A 17724-nucleotide genomic window follows, 5' to 3' on the forward strand; every position below is an offset into this window, starting at 1 on the left:
CTTCAACCCGAACCTTAAGGGTGGACATGCATCTGTGAGAACTCTTACTCGAGCTGAACCTCACGTTCCATGTGGCAAAGGGTTCGATTTTCCAGGTTCCAGGTTCCAGTTCCATAAAACACAATGGAGCATCGCCCGGCTCAGTTCTATTGTTCTATCGATGGCCATGGCTTGCAAATTTTCGGCAGCTTTAATGTTTATTCATGAATTCCAACATGAAACGGCAATGCAACGAGGAAGAGACAAGTTCTCTGGCCTGCGCAAACATAAATCAAATTGGCCCAGTCAAGACTTGTGGTCGGAGCCAAAGAAACAGATGCAGATGCAGAAAGAGCCAAGAGCAACTGCAGCACGCAGTCATGGCCAACTGATTGAGCTGTCGCGTATTTGGGTGAGGTGAGATCGCCCAGTGTCCAAATGGCCATAGAATTTGAGAATTTGAGGCCTTGTGGATGGGGTACACCTATTTCTGGCTCTGAACTTCGTGTCTTGGCTGCTTAGGGAAATCTGCCGCGGAGAAAACGAAACAAAAATTTCCATATACCCTGTGCTCTTATATGGCTCCAGATCTCTGCCATTTTCACGGACTTTTGTCATATCAAATGGTAAATGGTAAATCGTAGATGGTATATCTGGAAATGCTAAAATGCCCGAGGCCCGCCCACAGTTAGCACAGATCCATCCTGAGAAGCCGGCGCAAGTGGGTCAACTGCAGCCGGCTAACGGAAGTCGATTATCAGTTTTATTCTAACTCATATAAATGCACACAGGTGCGTACTCGGATACCGTATTTTGCAGGGGAATTACGGGGGATAATGCTCGAATTTCCCAGAGCAGAAACTCGATTTAATCCGCTGCACCAGTGAATGATCTTCATTTCGGCTTGGCGCTCCAGATTTTAAGATTAGGGAGGGGTCTCCTCCGCCGGCGGCGATATCGAAAATGATTTTCATGTAAGGAAGGCGGGCAGGGGAAGCAAAGGAATAGTACTCTGGATGGTGGACATCGGGAAGAAATCGCAATAGCAATATAGCAATAGCTCTGGGACCGCGAGTGCGCTGCACTTATTCTATTACAAATTTTATTACACTTAAGTGCGGGGAGGCCGAAATGTGTGCCATGGCTCCACAGCTCCATGGCTCCATAGACTAGTTGAGCCATGTCCAATCCTCCGGCGGGCGCGCTCTTTGAAGATCTTTGAGGCTCCCCAAATTGCGCCCACTGATGTAATGTTTGCTCGATCTGGTCACGTTGCACGTAACCGCAGCGCGGCTTTTATTTAACGTGCGGTAATTGCATTAATAAAGAGAGCCCAAATCCCAAATTATATTGTACAAATTGAGCTGCTGCGTACAATGAAAGCGAAATTGTTTGATTTCCAGCCGATTGATGCAGCGGCATCGAATCGAAACCATAGCTGGAAATCAATCAGCCGCAAACGAAAGACTCAAGACACGAACTTGTCAAAGGGGGTTCCTGGAAAAGCTGACGAGCTGGGGAGGATGATCTGGGTGGCGTGGGCCCAAATTAGCTGCGGAATTAAAACAACCATTGCCTGCAGGCGGCGTGGAGGAATAAACCGAATCAACCGAACACTTTATGTGTTCTCTGATGTTTCTATTATCGCTTTACGACCTAACCGTATTTCGAAATAACTGCTTGATGATCAGCATTTAACACTTCCATTTCCTTACAGCCGCAGCTGAATGCATTCCCATTCTGGATCTGCTCGCCGGCCGACATGATTTACGACTTGGCCACAATAAAGCTAGCTAGCTAGCTAAAAAAACCCTCCCACAGATTAATTTCGAATCCATAACCATCTGGCCAGATGCGAGAGCCATTTGGTATTCGGTGCTCCACACTCTGTTCTGGAACCCAACTGGTTGCACCTGTTCCACTTGGCCGCGGGTCGTGTGGCCATAGAACATTTTCATGTTCACCAGAGCATTTTGTTTTTACGACAACATCGGAGGAGTCGTCGTCGTCGTCGTCGTATCGTCGTCAGACTCCAGAATGGAACAGGATGCGGCTCTGCAGGCTCCGATGGCAACTTTGGCCCGGACTCGGACTTTTGGACTCCTGTCATGTGGAACTGGCATAATAAAATGCTAGCAGCGCTTTTCGGTGGCCGCGGTGGCCCCGTTGTGCTCCTAATGTTGGCATTTATATGCCACAGAGTTCTTAATGCGATTAGGGCAATTAATTGCCCGTCGCCGGAGCGTTCGACTTGCAGATTTCAGTCGATGTTGGCGGAAGTGGCCATGGCGTGCTCACAAACTAACGGTCATTCAGGCAGTGCCTATCGATTGCCTCTGCCCATTAATAATCCCAGTCCCCGTACCAAGATGTCGAAAGGAATGCTGCGGGTTTCGTCGAAAACCAAAGTCGAAACCAACCCGAAACCGACCTGAAAGTGAGAGTCGCCCCGGGCTGCCGAATCGATTCCCATCCGAGTCCATGCGTGGATGCAAACAAACAAATCGCTGATTTATGCTCGACTCGACAGCCGAGGGAACCATGTGAAAAGTGCCGAACCTGCTGCACAGCTCCTCCCACTTCACTTTCGTGTGAAAAGTGGGAAAGTGCTCCAAACGGGCGGCAATCTGCATCTGGTCAGCCATCCCTGCCCGGCAGAAGGCGATGATGGATTCGAGACCCCTGTGCAATTACCGCCGCTTAGCATAAATCGCGCGACCCAACCGCTCTGACCCACATTAATCCGCCGCAGAACACTGCGCCCAGAGCCAGAGCGGAAATTAACTAAGCTGCAATCGGGGGGAACTCTATGGAATGCACTGTGCGAACCATTTTAGGGGCTTAAATCTAAATAAACAGATAATCCTGAATATGCGATCCTTAAATCTAATCTGATAACTCAACTAAGTTTAAACAAACTTTGTTATATTAAATCAAAAATGTTCCTAAATCGTTTCTCGGAAAAGGGATCTTGTTCTACACATTTCTAACTACAATCTACACACATAAGGCTATCAGAATATTTTCTCTCCGTGTACGAAATAGAAGCCTCTGCGCACGCGCCACTAGTTCGCTTCATAAGTCACCGCCGCAGTGGCGGTCTCGACTTTGTTACATATTATTTATTGTGTCGGCGCAGCAGTCCCGACAAAACCTGGGCCCCAGATCTCTGGCCCCTCTAAATATATCTCCAAAGTGCGGCTCCGACTCCGAGCTGAGCTCCTGCTATCCTCCTCCGTCCCAATCCAACCAAAAACAAATCCCGTGGGCGTTTAACGGCATCCCGTAAGTTGCATATTTGCCGGCAAGTCAAAAATTCGTGTGCTCAGCTTGAGTATCGCCTAATGGGTGTGGGTGTCTGAGGCGCAGCTCCTTGGCTGCGGGAGTGCGGGATTACGGGATCCAGACCATATCGGTGGCAATAAAATTATGTAAAGAGCATTTCCTTTTATTTTTCGGCGGCAACAAGTGTCGATGGGGAGTTGTGGGCGAACTCAAAAGCAGGGGCAGAACAAGTAAATGCAATTTGTGGCTCCATTTATGGGTTAGATGGTTTCGGGGCGTTAATTTACTCAAGTCGTAAAGGTTTAGGCCTAGCAAACAAATAAAGCAATTATAGGCTCATCTTTTAATTTGTTTTAAGAGATTTTCTTCTTAATGGATAACCATAAATAGTATTTCCAATTAATGGCTCCATCTGACCAGCAGTTTTCCCATTTAAACGAGACTTTCGTCTCATTTTCATTAGCTCGAGCGCGACAAGTTCCCATGTGGGGAGACCTAAGCCCTAGGAAATCGGCTTATGGGCTATTTTATACGGGTCTAAGTCTAAGTAGTGAAGGTCAGAAATAACACTCGTAACAAGCTAATGTCACTTAGAACCTGTCTGCGTTTTCGGGGGGCCTTTAACAGTTCCAGAAAAACCGAAAGTCGTAATTGAAAGTTCAGAAAGAAAGTTGACGGCTTGGGACCCCCGAGAAGGGGCATTCGAATTAGAAAAGCGTGTTTGATCAACACACAAATCTCTGGGGCCTGGCCCGATGAAAGAAAGAACCCAGTCGGTCACACAGTAGCACACTTTGCATACCCATACCCCGAAGAGATAGCTTCGTCTCAGATAGCTCCTCTAAAGGTCTCTTTTGTCCATTTAACCTAACGGTTGAGCACATGAATGGGCTGCGTGTTAAATTTATTCATATGGGGTTGCTTATCTCCTTAGGAATGGTAAGACTAACCGAGTTTTCTAAATTTTATGAACTGATTAGGCAAATTATCAAATTAGCTGTTCAGCTCTTCGGATTCTGTTTGTTTTCTGGCATTGCTTTAATTGGTCAGCTTAATTATGGTGTTTGGATCTCATTAGTTGAATGAAATGCGAACTTGTAAAAGATAATTTCTTACTTGAAATAGAATAATTCCCCGACACTTGGAACCATCAGGCAGCCGTTGACCTGCGGCAATTGAAGTTCGATTAGCCGGTTTAAAACACACATCTCAAGTATGTGCTAAACGTCTTTTAATTGGAACAATCTCAAGATCTCATTTTCCCACCCTCTCGAGTGAAAAGCTGGACCGCTTTCTCTTTGACTTTTCATCCTGTCTGAAGTCTGAAATTTAATCCTGTCAATATCATTTGCGCCAAGCGTATAAGCATAAGCGAACCCGCTCCACTGAATCTTTCGCAGATGTTCATGAGTTGTTGAACCCACGAGAAATTCAAGACTCGAGATGAATAACGATATATTAAATGGCAAATTGTTTTCTGATGGGTGTGAATGAGGAGTGGCGGAGTTCACACAGCGATTTTTTGGCTGGAAGCCTTGCGAATTCGTTTAATACGATTAGAGTGGCTTTTGTTTTCGGAAATCTATTAGAGAACGCTGATTTGTCATACCCATAAATAATCTCTTTTTGGCCCCCAAAAAGGGGACTTTCTTTGGATCGTAGCCAATTGTAGCCAGAAATAGAATCGACCTTTTGTTGTCAATGGGTCTAGTGTAATTACAAAACGGTTTCGGGAGATTCACAATGCAAATTGCCTGGCCTGACCCACATACGCAGTAGAAGAGCCTTCCATTACCCGGAACGGAGCAGAGTAGAGTTCAATTTAATCATACGAGAGGAGGCTCCTTGGGCGAAAGAAGCCAACTTAGTTAACTAACTGGCACAGCACAGGAGCCAAGGAGGCAGACAAACGAACTATACCATACCATCGTATGTAGGTAAACAAGCCAGAGCCATTTGCTCAATAACTCATTTAAAAGCGACGTGGACTGCGGACCCAATAATGAACAAATAAAAACCGAATCTGCCGTTCGCATGGAGCCCATCGAACAATGCCCAGGAACTAGCGGAATCGATGGATTCCACACACATGGTTTCGGCTTCGGCTTTGGCTCTGCTATAGAAAGAGACCCAAGCCGAAACCCGAAACCAAAAGCCTGACCAATTGACCGCAAAAACGGCCCACTAAAACGAACCCACAACAAACAATGCAGGCAAAAGCGAAAAGGATGTCAGTCATAAGCCAAGATACATGGCCTCCTGTTGCCTGCTGCCCATCTCCAAGCTCCTTGGGTAGTGGGAGTCAGGAGTTGGGAGTTGGGTAATGGTTAATGTGATATGGCCAAGATACTGCCTCGCGGCATAAATCACTGTGCAGGTTGGCCCCACCATCCAGTCCAAACCGCACTCGAGTCGAAATGAATATGTTGCCATTTCCCAGGGAAATCGAATCGGCACAAGAAATTGATTATGTCGATTTACATATGAGCATACGAGTCAATTGAGTTATGATGCCCAGACTTTTCCGCTTGTGGGACACATTTGAGTAGATGTCCCACTTGCCCTTAACCCAGATAGTCCCCAAAATGGGTTACAGAATCGCATTTATGACAAGCTCCCCGGGTTTCGTGTCTGGCTGCCACAAATAAGTCAGGCTTTTTAGCCAGCTCGTGCTGTAAATGATGTTGTTCCCTTTCCGGGCAGCCAAAAACAAAAAGCCCAAAAAAAATCAGTCCCTACCGTTCTGGGTTCTCGTTTCTCAGCTGCATTTGCGACTTGCATAAATTTCAGCCGAATTTTTATCGAAAGTGTGCATCTTACGCCCGCTGCAAATGGTTAGGAGGAGGCTTTACTGGATTCCTCGTGGCATGGCTTTGCATGTCTATTTAAATCTTAACATGCCGCTGACAAAATGCTCAGCAATGAAGACAACAACAGGAAGGCAGAGAAGCAGCGGAATTAGGAACGGCAATAAAAAGCAAACCAAAAAAAAGAAAAGCAACGGGAAGACGTCTGGCCTGGAAATTGTGCCAGTAGTGTAGACATGGCCACATTTAACAGGAGCAGCAGGATCAAGTCTTGTTCGAAGTCCCTCCTCCCCCTGAAGTCCCTGGTCACCGATCCCCAATCCCCCACAGTTGTTCGCCTGGCTGTTTAGGCGATGTCAGTGCTGATAGGCGACGCTGTCTGGGATCGGGTCATGCCTCAGATGGAGATGCAGATGGACCAGGAGGGGTCCACCCCCCGCGGCTCAAAGTTCATGACATTATCCTTCTTTGTCTCCATCCCCCTCCCAGAACCTTGTTAATTCTGCTTGTATGATGCGATGTTCTCGTGGGGGAGATGCAAGATTACAAATTTGTATTCCCAGATTGTGCCAATTCCTTGTCCACACATCTTGCCCATCCATTAATCATTCTGCGAACCTTTCGTTTGCTTAATTATAGAAAAGTGTTCTCAATGCCATTCCAATTTGCGGGATAGGGCGGGCCTTGATCTGATTCCCTTCGATTCTTTGATTCCAGTGACCTGGTTATCATAAATCATCTTGAGTCATCTCAAGCTAATTGATTCGCAAGAACGAGGAAAGTAAGAATTATTCTCCCTTCATCTGACCATCAGGTTGTGGGTCAAAGCAATTCCCCAGGTTTTCAATTCGTCTGCCACCACAATTTATGGCTATTTGCATAGATCTCGGCTGGGGAGAATGTCATCCATGTGCGTGAGATGAAATCGCAGTCAAACTGAAGTCGAAACCTGTTTAAACCCTCGGGTTGAAAGTTGGAGGATAACAAATGAGAATGTTGGGGGTTAATGATGCCTGGTGTTGACTTTACGCCACTCGGTTATCTATTATGCCGTGGAATCTATTTCTCCGATGTCAGCAATTATTGGCTATTAGAGGTTTCACTTTTAACAGGTCTGTGGAATCTTACACACAATCTGTTCTTCTTTGTTTCGCGATTTAATGAACTTTCATTTCCCGAGCCGAACATTTGCAATTCACTGGCCGGTTTAGCGTTCTGCTGCATTATACATCCGATGAGAATGCGAAATGGAGTGTCCCCAAATCCAATTCCTATGCCAGTGATGCATGGCCATCGCTCATCTGCCTGACTTTTTGCTTTTGTCTCTGGTCAGAATCGTGACGCGAATGCCGAATCCGAATCCGAGAGCAGGAGTATCGAAGGATGTCGACGGAGATGGAGAGGAGACCTTGAGGAGGATGGAGCCAGAACCACTGGAACACCAGATGTGTGTCGATCGCGGGGATTTGATTTAGTTGAAAGCCCCGTCCGCTTGACACTCGACATGAGTGAAAAGCTGGCGGAGATTCGTGGCGATTCTACATTCTCCTTTTCGCCAGGCATTATTTCATTAAATCCGTACCGGTTTGATTAGAATCACTTTCGAGTTCGCTGGGAAGTGAAACTTCTGCACGACGCACTTTCGATGGCACGTGAGACAAACGGAGTGCATTGGGAACTGACCATGAGAGACTCTAACTGGTAACTGGTGGCTGGTAACAATGGAGTGATATGGGAAAGGCTCTCCCGAAGAGACCTCTCCCCACCAGAGGGTCAGCACATGGAAAAGACAGTATCCAAGCGAAATGAAATGAAAATTGCAATGGGCTAGGTTTCACTTCTGGGCGAAGAAGAGCGGCATCTAATCACAAGGGCAGCCCATTCAACTCCCATCTGCAATGGCAATGGAAACTGCAGATGCAACTGGTTGCCGAAATGCAACGTGAGCCACATGCAACATGCAACATACGAGATGAGGCCAGAAGAAAGAGAAACGGAGGTGGAAACCAAAACAGAAACAGAAGTCCCAGAAGAGGAGCCAGTCAAAGTGGCAACGGCCTGGGAATTGGGCTAATTGATGTTTAGCTGCACTTTTACCCGAAACGTGGACGGAGAGGAGGCCATATCGATGCACATCCAGCGACAAACCAGCCTCAAATTCATATTACATGACTCCGCAACCAGGAGCGATCCGATCCCAGTGCTTGTCTGCTGATCCGACTGCATCTTAATTAATCCGAGCATCGGCTGACTTTGAGCGGGATGGAGGTGGAGATGGAGATCGGGGAGTGCTTTAATTGAATACAATTAATTATTGACACATTTCGGCAGGAATTCAAGGCTTTGGGCCCCGATAAGCGGAGTCGTGAGCTGACTTCTGAGCAGAGCGAATTAGGATATGGAAATGCACTTTCTACGGACCTCTATCTACAAGGAGCTGCATGCTAAACGGAGCTTGTTTTATGCAAACTGCAGGCTTAACCCAATTTGTTGGGGAGTCATTGGAGCATTCCGGAGTGGAAAGAGTTAATTGCTGCGGGAGATTCTCCCACAGGAATGCTATCCACCCAACGGTACCATGAGCGTTGCCTCTCCACTGGAATCTCCACTCCAAACCCAACATCTGGTGCTGCTGACAGGTGCCGTGGACGTTTTCCAATGCATTCAATTGGAGGAGACACCAAACAGAAGGCGGCGAAGACATGGAAACGTTGACAAAGTCGCGCAAACATTTCAAACATCTGCTGCCTGTTTGCGTTGAATGGAGGAGATCACAGAATAAAGTGGAGGATGGAATAGGGGATCCAAGGAGGAGTGCCATCCAACGGCTTACTTTTCTCACCCGGCCAAGACGACCGCAGATTCCGCGGAGGAACATGGCCAACAATCGATTGGAATGCCAGTTGCGGGTGTCGCTTGCCAGGGGAGAGCTCCAGTCTCCAGTCTTCTGGTGACAAAGGCCCAGCATCCGAGATCCAAGACCCCGTCCAGCTAGTTCAGGAACCCAGCCGAAGACAAGTGCCCGCTGACGCTCCTGACGCCCCCAACGGTGCCATTTGAATATCAACATTTGTCATCGTGTGTCGTGTCGCATTCCGCACTCCTGCTTCTGTTTCTGCCCCTGTTTCTCTTCCCGGTTGAGGAAATGTGCCCAAAAGTAAACAAAATCCAATTAAAGTCAAGTGGAACATGGCCAGGGATCAGGAAGAGTGGAGCTGCTTGTCTCGGCCTTTTAATTGAGGAGCTCTCATGTAGCCATGCAAATGTGGGCCAGCCAGAGGCTTTGCAGGGGAAGGTGGAACGGGGAATGGAGCTACTTAAAAGGATTGTTGCGGAATGGCAGTGCAACTGCAATTACTTTGCGGATCAATTTCCAACACTTTCCCTGGGGGAGAGTGGAGCAGTGGGATGGAGGCAGATACAGAGACCTGGAGCCTCGAGATCTGGACAAAGGAAAGGCATTCCGGCTATCTCACGAAGATCAGAGCAGACCAATGAAATTTGGAACGCGTTCATTGCGAATTGTAATTGAAACGCATTACCGCCAAATGGCAGCCGCAGAGTTCGGCTCTGTCTCCCTGTTTCTGGCTCTAATGGGCGTTGGCCACAGATCTCCGCCAGCTCCGCCAGTTGGAACACAACGAACACAAACAACGTAGGCGATGACAGCATCGGGAAATGGAGACCAAACTGAACACTACGCACAGGAGCAGGATTTGGGGGGCAGGCAATGGCGACATGGCAGCCGAAAGTAGGTGAAGCAGCCGCTAACGAAGACCAACTGGAGGATAGGATGGCATCAGATGGGATGGGATCCGCAGGGAAGGAGCCTGGAGGCCAGTATCAATGGAAGGCAATCGGACATGCCGACGCATTGGCAGCCAACACAGAAAGAAACAAACTCACCAGGTCCAGAGTGGGAGGCACTCGACTCACGCACCTAGATGGAGGAATAGGATTCTGGAGGGGATTCCCGGAGAGGGGAGGCTGGTCTTTTAGGGACAACAATGCGCGGCTCGATTTGTTTGCGATTTGGTTAAAGCAAATTTACGGCAGCCGAGGAATGTCCCCTGTCTTCCACATCTCTCTCTCAAATCTCCGTAGGTGGTCAACACCCTGAAACCAGGTGGTACTGATGGCCATCAACTGGTTACCCACTCATCCAACCAGCTTTCCGTGGAGAGGTGCGTGCGATTAAGTGGAGCTAATGAGGCTGAGGAGATTTTCTATACCCTGCGATAGAGGCCCATTTGTCATATGCATCCAAGGCCTCCATAACGGTTATGTTTTGGTTAAGGCATCGCAGATATGCAGCATGGGAATTCTTGTCATTAGAGGAGCATCTCCACCCCACCCCTTAATATTCATGGGCTTGGTCACGTGCAGGAGAAGTGAACGATTTAACCTTGACAGGAGACAAAAACGTGGACCCATCAACGATCGATGATCAGCGTTCCACCAATCCAGTTGGACCCGCGGGACAGGAAGAAGAACCGTTCTGGCAACGTGAAATCAGCAGGTTGCCTTGGTCGATAAGAGATCGGGCAATTAGTTGATTAAATGCGATGGCCAGGAGGAGGAGAATGAGGAGGAGGCAGTGCGTCTTCGTGATCCGCTGACGGTGACTCCGACTGTGATGTTGGAGGTGACTGTGATGGGCACGACGGCTCCATATTGGTAGTACCAGAGGTTGAGGATCGTGATGACCGGCACGTTCGTCACTTCTTCTCTGGTTCAGATCAGTCCGGATTGACTCTGTTCGGGAGCAACTGGCCACCTTCCTCTACCAAGTTCTCTGTTCTAAATGCCGTTAAAACGAAATGACTTCACGGCTATTTCCCAGAAGCAAACGACACAGAAACCGAATTCGGAATCAGCATCTGAATTAAATCCACAATTATTATGAGTTCTCTGTGGCTCGGTTCCTCTCTGTTTTATCTCTGCTGGGAAAACTCATCAGCGATTGCTGGGAGAGATGACCCAAATTCTGCATAATTGTTCCACTGTAGCTTGGTCTCCTGATCTCCTAACCGCATATCCCCTTTCGGTGGATTCCATTCCTGGCCGCCAAACACTAAGCACCGCAAATTCACCCCAAAAGCGAGAAAGTTCATTATGTCCGGCGATCATTTTCAGGCGGATCATTTTCATTTCCATTTGCGTGGCGTCGGCGGCGTCGATCTGCAAATTATCCTGACACCCGGCTCCATCTAGTGTCCAACATCTAACTCCATCTCTGCATCGGCTCTTGGTCCGGTTTGGATTCGGTTTGGATGCTCTACGAGAGCCACTTGACCATCGTCCAGGTCGACAGTTGCGTGTTTTCCAGATTTCGGTTTCGTGTCGGGGATAATGGAGAGTGGAGTGGAAGAGGGTGGACCAAGGCGTTATGTCGACTTTGATATTATAACCGCAATTAGTCGACATGGTCTCGAGTGCTATCTCTGGCATCTGCACTCGCCACGAGAGATTGCCCCTCCGGATCCCCTTTCCTGGTTCCGCAGTGAGAGTTTGGCTGGACTCCATTTCCCTGCATTTCTCGCACTCTCGAACGTCTCGAGCGGCGAGTCTCGAGTGGCGGATGATTGGGCACGCGGAGCACGGACACCAGGGAACCCTCCTCCCTGGGAGTGACTCAGCCTCCCATTTCCACCGAGATGCAGATGGAGTGCAGATTGCAGACCCGAGATTCAGATCGAATGGGTATGGAGTGCGAGTAGGAAACTTTCGATTGCTCACTGGCGGGGTTAGATGTCAAGAGCACATAGATGAAACGGGAAACTGACCGCAGGATGCCGTTGAACCCTGGGTTCGCAGTTGCAGATCTCTTAATCGATGTGAACTGGCTAAAAGTAAGAATCGGAATCGGACTCTGCCATAACAATTTCCTGTCAATCAGAGCAGCGACTGCGACGAGATCTCCGCCCCTTCTTTGCTACCGTGGAGTGCTTCCAGCACGCAATTAATTAGTACCTCTGTCTAGGAGGGAAAGGGGAACTACGAATGGTGGACAGTTCCACATCGAATCTGCTGGAGCGAGGAGATCCAAAGAGAAGTACCCGCCGACTGACCAACGGAGCTCATCAAGCCACCTACGCTTACGGTACTTGGCCAGCTGCAAATTAATCTCCCTCCCCCCACTTCTTAGGCCGAGATTCCCCCAGATTCTCTGCAGAACTGGAAACTGGGAATACGGATAGGAAGCCCCGGGGCCTGCCACACTTCTGAAGTCATTTTCCAAATGCTTGACAATTTATCATTCCGCTTTATTTGGGCAATTTTTCTGTTCGTCAAGTGCTCGTGGCCAAAGGGAATGGGAACGGGGTGGGGTGGAAATGGGGAAACTGGCAAAAAGGTAGCAGAATAGCTCAAGTCAATGGCTTGGCCCAAAACTGGGTCAGACTGATTGAGGAGCCGGCGGCCGTCGACTGCCAAAAATGTTAATTAATTCGAATTAAAATGTTTCGAGCGCGGTGCGCTGACAGAATCCGAATCCGCAAAGGAAATGGAGTTGGACTTGGTCTCTGGCCATGGAGATGGCATAGGAGTTCCGAAACGGAGTGCAGATATGCCGAAGAAGGCGTTGGCGTTGGCAGTTTACCGTTGGGCGGACTCACCTGAACCGCTGATAACTCGGTCCTCCGATTCCCATTCCGTTTCCATTTCTATTCATTCCACTTGGTTCGGTTTTAAGTTCTCGGTTAAGGTGGCTCTGCGGTTTCTGCAGCGGACCAAAGGCCAGGCCAGAATTTTGATATTGAAATTGCTACCTTGGCACACCGAGCCGAGGAACAGAGGAAACTTCTGCCGGAGGCCATGGTTTGATAACATCAGTCCGAATCCGGGGGAGGAAAATAGGGGGAGGAGCAGCTCCCACTACAGACTACATTCTATAGGAAAACAAAAGACAACAATTCCATTTGGTAAACGCTCGCCCAGAGGAAAGCGGGAAATGCAACGCCACGGAGGAAAACAAGAATGAAAAATAATCTAAAGTTTGGATGTGGAGCTGTGGCTGGAGTTGCAGCTCAGTTTGGTTTCGGTTTGCGTTTGCTTTGGCCAAATGTAACTACAATTTAAATGCTAATCTGGCATCTGTTGGCGGTCGGAGGTTGGTGGATTTCGGATGGCGGACAATAGAATGGAGAGGTAGGATCGGGGGGCATGGGCAAACAGCCCGCCCACAAACCGCCCACCAAATGGAGGAGGAGGGGTGACTTCGGGGGTGCAGTCACACTTAGCGGTTAGTTGGAGCTGTGATTTGCATTTGCTCATTAGCCGCCAAAACAAACCCACAAATAAAGGAGGAGAACCTCCAGAAGCCCCTACCCTCGGAGGTGCTTATTTATTGTACCATCTGACTCCTGACTAACTCCGCTGTCTAATTAGTTTTCACGCCTATAAACTGCCGACTTTATTTGCGGCGGATGCCTGCTCTGGATTCCCAGCGAGATTGGCCACAAAAATGTCGGATCTGGGATCTCTGGCCGAAGTTCAACGGAACCCAGAGCCCAGTGCACAGTACCGCTAGTTCCCCTCCGAACTCTCTCCGGGAAAACCGCGGCATTTAGGGGGAACTGAAAGTACAGAAGTACAAATGGAATCAGAAATAGCCAGAACTGGAAGCAAAATCAAAAGCGAAAGAACATTTGTAAACTGCCAATTATTATGAAAAGAGGAGACAGCAACAACGGCCACATGAGGTCGGGAAATGGAAAATGGGAGGGCGGGGAGCGGAGGAACAAGACCACAGCGACATCCCAAGAACTAGATTCTAGTTAGTTAGTTCTCCATCTACATGAGAAGGGGTTCCCCTCTGGAGAACAGAAAGCGCGTCACGCCGAAATCCCGAAATTCGCTCGTTACCATTCCGAGGGTTTGTGATTGGGTTCTGGGTTTTGGTTTGAGTTTGGGTTTGGGTTTGAGTTTCGACCGGGACTTCAGCTGGGGTTCAGTTCAGCAGAGCGCCGGCTGTCGGAAGAACAGACCCCTCGTCCAGCTCCCAAGTTCCAGCTCAGACCACTCCAGTGGACGTCTTCTTCCTCCCCTCCCGACTCTACCTCTTTTTCGGCTCGCGTGCTGCCAAACCGCCAATTACCGAACATCAAAAAGCAGTTTCCCTTCCCCTCCCTTCGACTCCACTTCTTTGTCCAAGTCTCGGGCCAAGTCTGCCCAATAATTTGCTCTTGGTTTGTGTGTGGCTTTGTTTATAGTTTTGTCAGACTCTGACCCTTTACCTTCCAACCCATTCCCATTCCGAGTCCCACTCCCTTCCCCTGTGGACACCCAAAAAGGTGTTCGAAATGCCAAGAATCCGTTGCCGAATCACGCAATGGGAAATAAGAGGAGGAATTACCCAGCAAATGAAATGCAAATGGGAAGTGCTCTCCAAGATCTTCGTGGCTCACGATGCGATACATTTCGGGGCCAGAGCCACGCCCACAGTCGCCCAGCCCTCCCCTCCAAGTTCGAAAATCCAAGTTCCGTTGCGAGCAGAAATTAATTTAATTATATCGGGCATAATAAATAAAGTGAGTTATCCAACGCGGTCTGCCCTGCGGCGTCTTTTGACATTTTAATCACGTCGGTCGAGGAGTCACTGGCCCACTTAAAAGGCGTCGGACGCGAGGTGGGAGTAGTATTCCGGTGATCCCCCGAATCGTGACTATGGAGATGAAGTCGAGGAGCAGGAGGAACTATTCTTACAGATGACTTCGATGGAGTGGTCACCTATTCACAGATTGCGGAAGAGAGAACCATTTTGATCTCACCATGCATGCTAATCACTATCATCGGATGCCATTATATGAGGGGCTCATCCATTGGCGTAACCATTAACAACAGCGATAATCCTCGATGACTTGATTGATAACCCACTGATCCATAAAATATCGATGGCTTGCTCGTTGCATCACACAAAACGATGGTCTTGATCAAGATCATTTCATTTGCATTTTGCAATATGGTTTCTGCCCAGGGTTTATCCTTTTATAGTCGCCTCTGTTTGATCAGTCCGCTCTGTGGCTTCTGCGTGGGCCTCCCTCTCTGGACCTCTGGAGTTCTCGCTTTGGTTATAATGACAATCACGTTCCTCCAGCCGAATCATCTCTCATCTCCGCAATCATCATCTGCCGCTGAGATCTTCATGAACTGGGATCTGGGAAGCGGTTTGTTTGCTAATGTGCGAGAAGTCGAGGATCGCGTGGGTCGAGTTTTCCAGGGGGACAAGTGGGGTAGTAAGAGGAAGCTGCAACAAAGTTGCTGATTATCCCAGCTGGTTGATTAGAGCAGTCCCCCAAATCATCATCAGACGAATGAATGAGTTCTAAGCAGCTCCGCTATCCCACTATTCCACTTCCAATTCCATGGGATGACGGAGCCGAATTCGGAAAATGCAATTGAAAAGCCGCGGAAAATGCCACAGAGTGGGACTGATAAAGCCAGCGCCAGTTTCCCGGTGCAAATTATTGCGGGTTGATGGGTGCTGGGTGCAAATGAAATGTTTAAGGCATCCTGTTTCCATCAGCGATCGAATGAAGCGTGGACTCACGGGGCATCCGTGGAGATCCGTTTATTGCCGCCTTGATTTATGCAACATTTTCCGCAATAAAAGTGCCAACGACTCGAAGAATTATTACATCATCACGTAATAGGCCTCCGCACTAGACCCAGGTTCAGGTGGGACTCTTGCCAGGCAGCAGCCTCCTTTGGGGCGCCACGCCCGCCTCAAATTGCCCTCCGATTGCAGATCCCCTTGTAGTTATACCTCCCCGGCCCAGAAGACCCATCCACTCCACTCTTTCGCGCTGTCATAAATCAGTCGCCTGCCTCGAGTTCCCGCAAGAGGAGCGGCATTAAATACTCGTACTCTCCTCCTAAATTGCTGCCCGAACAGCCCAACAGCCCAACAACAGCCATGGCCACAATGCCGCTGTTAAGTGTCGTGTCATCCCCGAAGATCCATCATAATAGTCGGGCCTCGACTACAAAGACTTGAGCAGAGAAGAATTTGCCTGGCACGTGTCCATCATGGCAAGTGGCAACGAATTCCGGCGAGGGAGTTACTGGGTAAGATCTTGGGGGATCGGAGGTGCTAGATTGTGAGGAGAATATTCCCAGATGCTGTAATAACCCGCCAAATTGGGGCTCTTCTCGGGGAGGGGGCATTACCTGTCCAGCCACTTGTACTCCAGGTCCCTTATCCGGGCCCCACTGTACAGATGTACCCCGCGATGTGGCTCGGAATGGCCCATTGTGCAGAGACACCAAACACGGAAGTCGCGGCGTGCGCACTCCCCAAATGCCCATTTAATATAATTTCTATTATTTCTGCCAACTCTGGCAACTGGAAACTGCCACCAGGTGACAGTTACAATGCAGAAACAATATACAACGACCGGAGTCCCGATCCCACTCCTCGAATTCTGAGTGGGGACATTGCCACCATCCCAATACCATTCCCGATCCCAATCCCACCAACCTGTCTTTGCCCACTCGATGGTCCGTTCCCGCAATCGCCGCAATGATCATCATAATCGTGATCGTTTTGGGATCGGGTTTGGGCTCCAACTCCAAGGTTGTCTTGTCCTCGGGGATCCATTTTTGGCATGCGTTCGGCAGCGAACACTTCCTGTGGCTGTGGGAAACACTCGGGAACTTGTTCCTTCCATGCGACATGTTCGCCACGATTCCTCTCGAGCTTTTCCCCCAGTTTCTGTTTGGCAACCCACCCACATGCAGTATGATATCCCAACCATATAAAGATCACTTTAGCCCGTGTTTGTATTGCAAATATTTTGGAAACCCGCTCTCATAAATCAATTAGCCAAGTGTAACAGTTTCGGGTCGGGATGCCAGTTCTGGTGGGTTGGATGGGGCGATGGTTAAGATGGGTGGGATGGGTGGTGGTGGCTCCGTTCCACTTTGTGGTGCATGGTGATCGGTGCATGGTGCATGCAACAGGCGAAGCGGTCATAAATTTCCAAGGCGATGCCCCTTTTGTGTAGCTACAAATGGCAGCCGAACTTCGAGGTCCACTCCTCTGCCTTCTGGCATGTGGAAATTGGTGCAAATTGATGAGAATATAAATGGAAAATATTGGGAGCGGAGTAAGGCGTATCTGTCGGACCCAGGATCATATTCAGGTCGAAAATAGAGGGGCAGATCCGCAGTCTGTTTGCTTTGTCAAGTGCCGCGCAGCGAAATTGATGAAAATTGCTCCCATTTACCGGTTCGGTTCGCACACCCGCAAGACGCGAATCTCGCCCAGGCAGTTTATCAACTCAAGTGGTGCTCCATCAGGAGCCAACTCCTCCGACTCAAGGTCGCTGCAGGTGGAAGAAGTGCAGCCAGTGGATGTGAGGAGCAGAAACAGGTGTTGCCTCCATTGACAGTTGCCTTGATTGGCTTGTGTTGCATGTCGCACGCCTCGTGCTGCCTCCTTGGGCCCAGGTGCTCCTCCTCCACTTCCTCATCTGATTCCACATCCACATCCAGGTTCCAGCCCATGCCAGACACACCCCTTCATTTGCAGAGCAGGAACCCATCCACTCCAAAGACAACTGCATTTCGGGCCCATTCTAACAGAGGAAGCCACGAGTTGGCGACTTGTCGACTTGGCGAGCTGGTGTGCCAACGCCCAGAGCAAATATTG

Source organism: Drosophila subpulchrella, chromosome 3R (genome assembly GCF_014743375.2).
Source record: "Drosophila subpulchrella strain 33 F10 #4 breed RU33 chromosome 3R, RU_Dsub_v1.1 Primary Assembly, whole genome shotgun sequence".
NCBI classification, from domain to species: domain Eukaryota; kingdom Metazoa; phylum Arthropoda; class Insecta; order Diptera; family Drosophilidae; genus Drosophila; species Drosophila subpulchrella.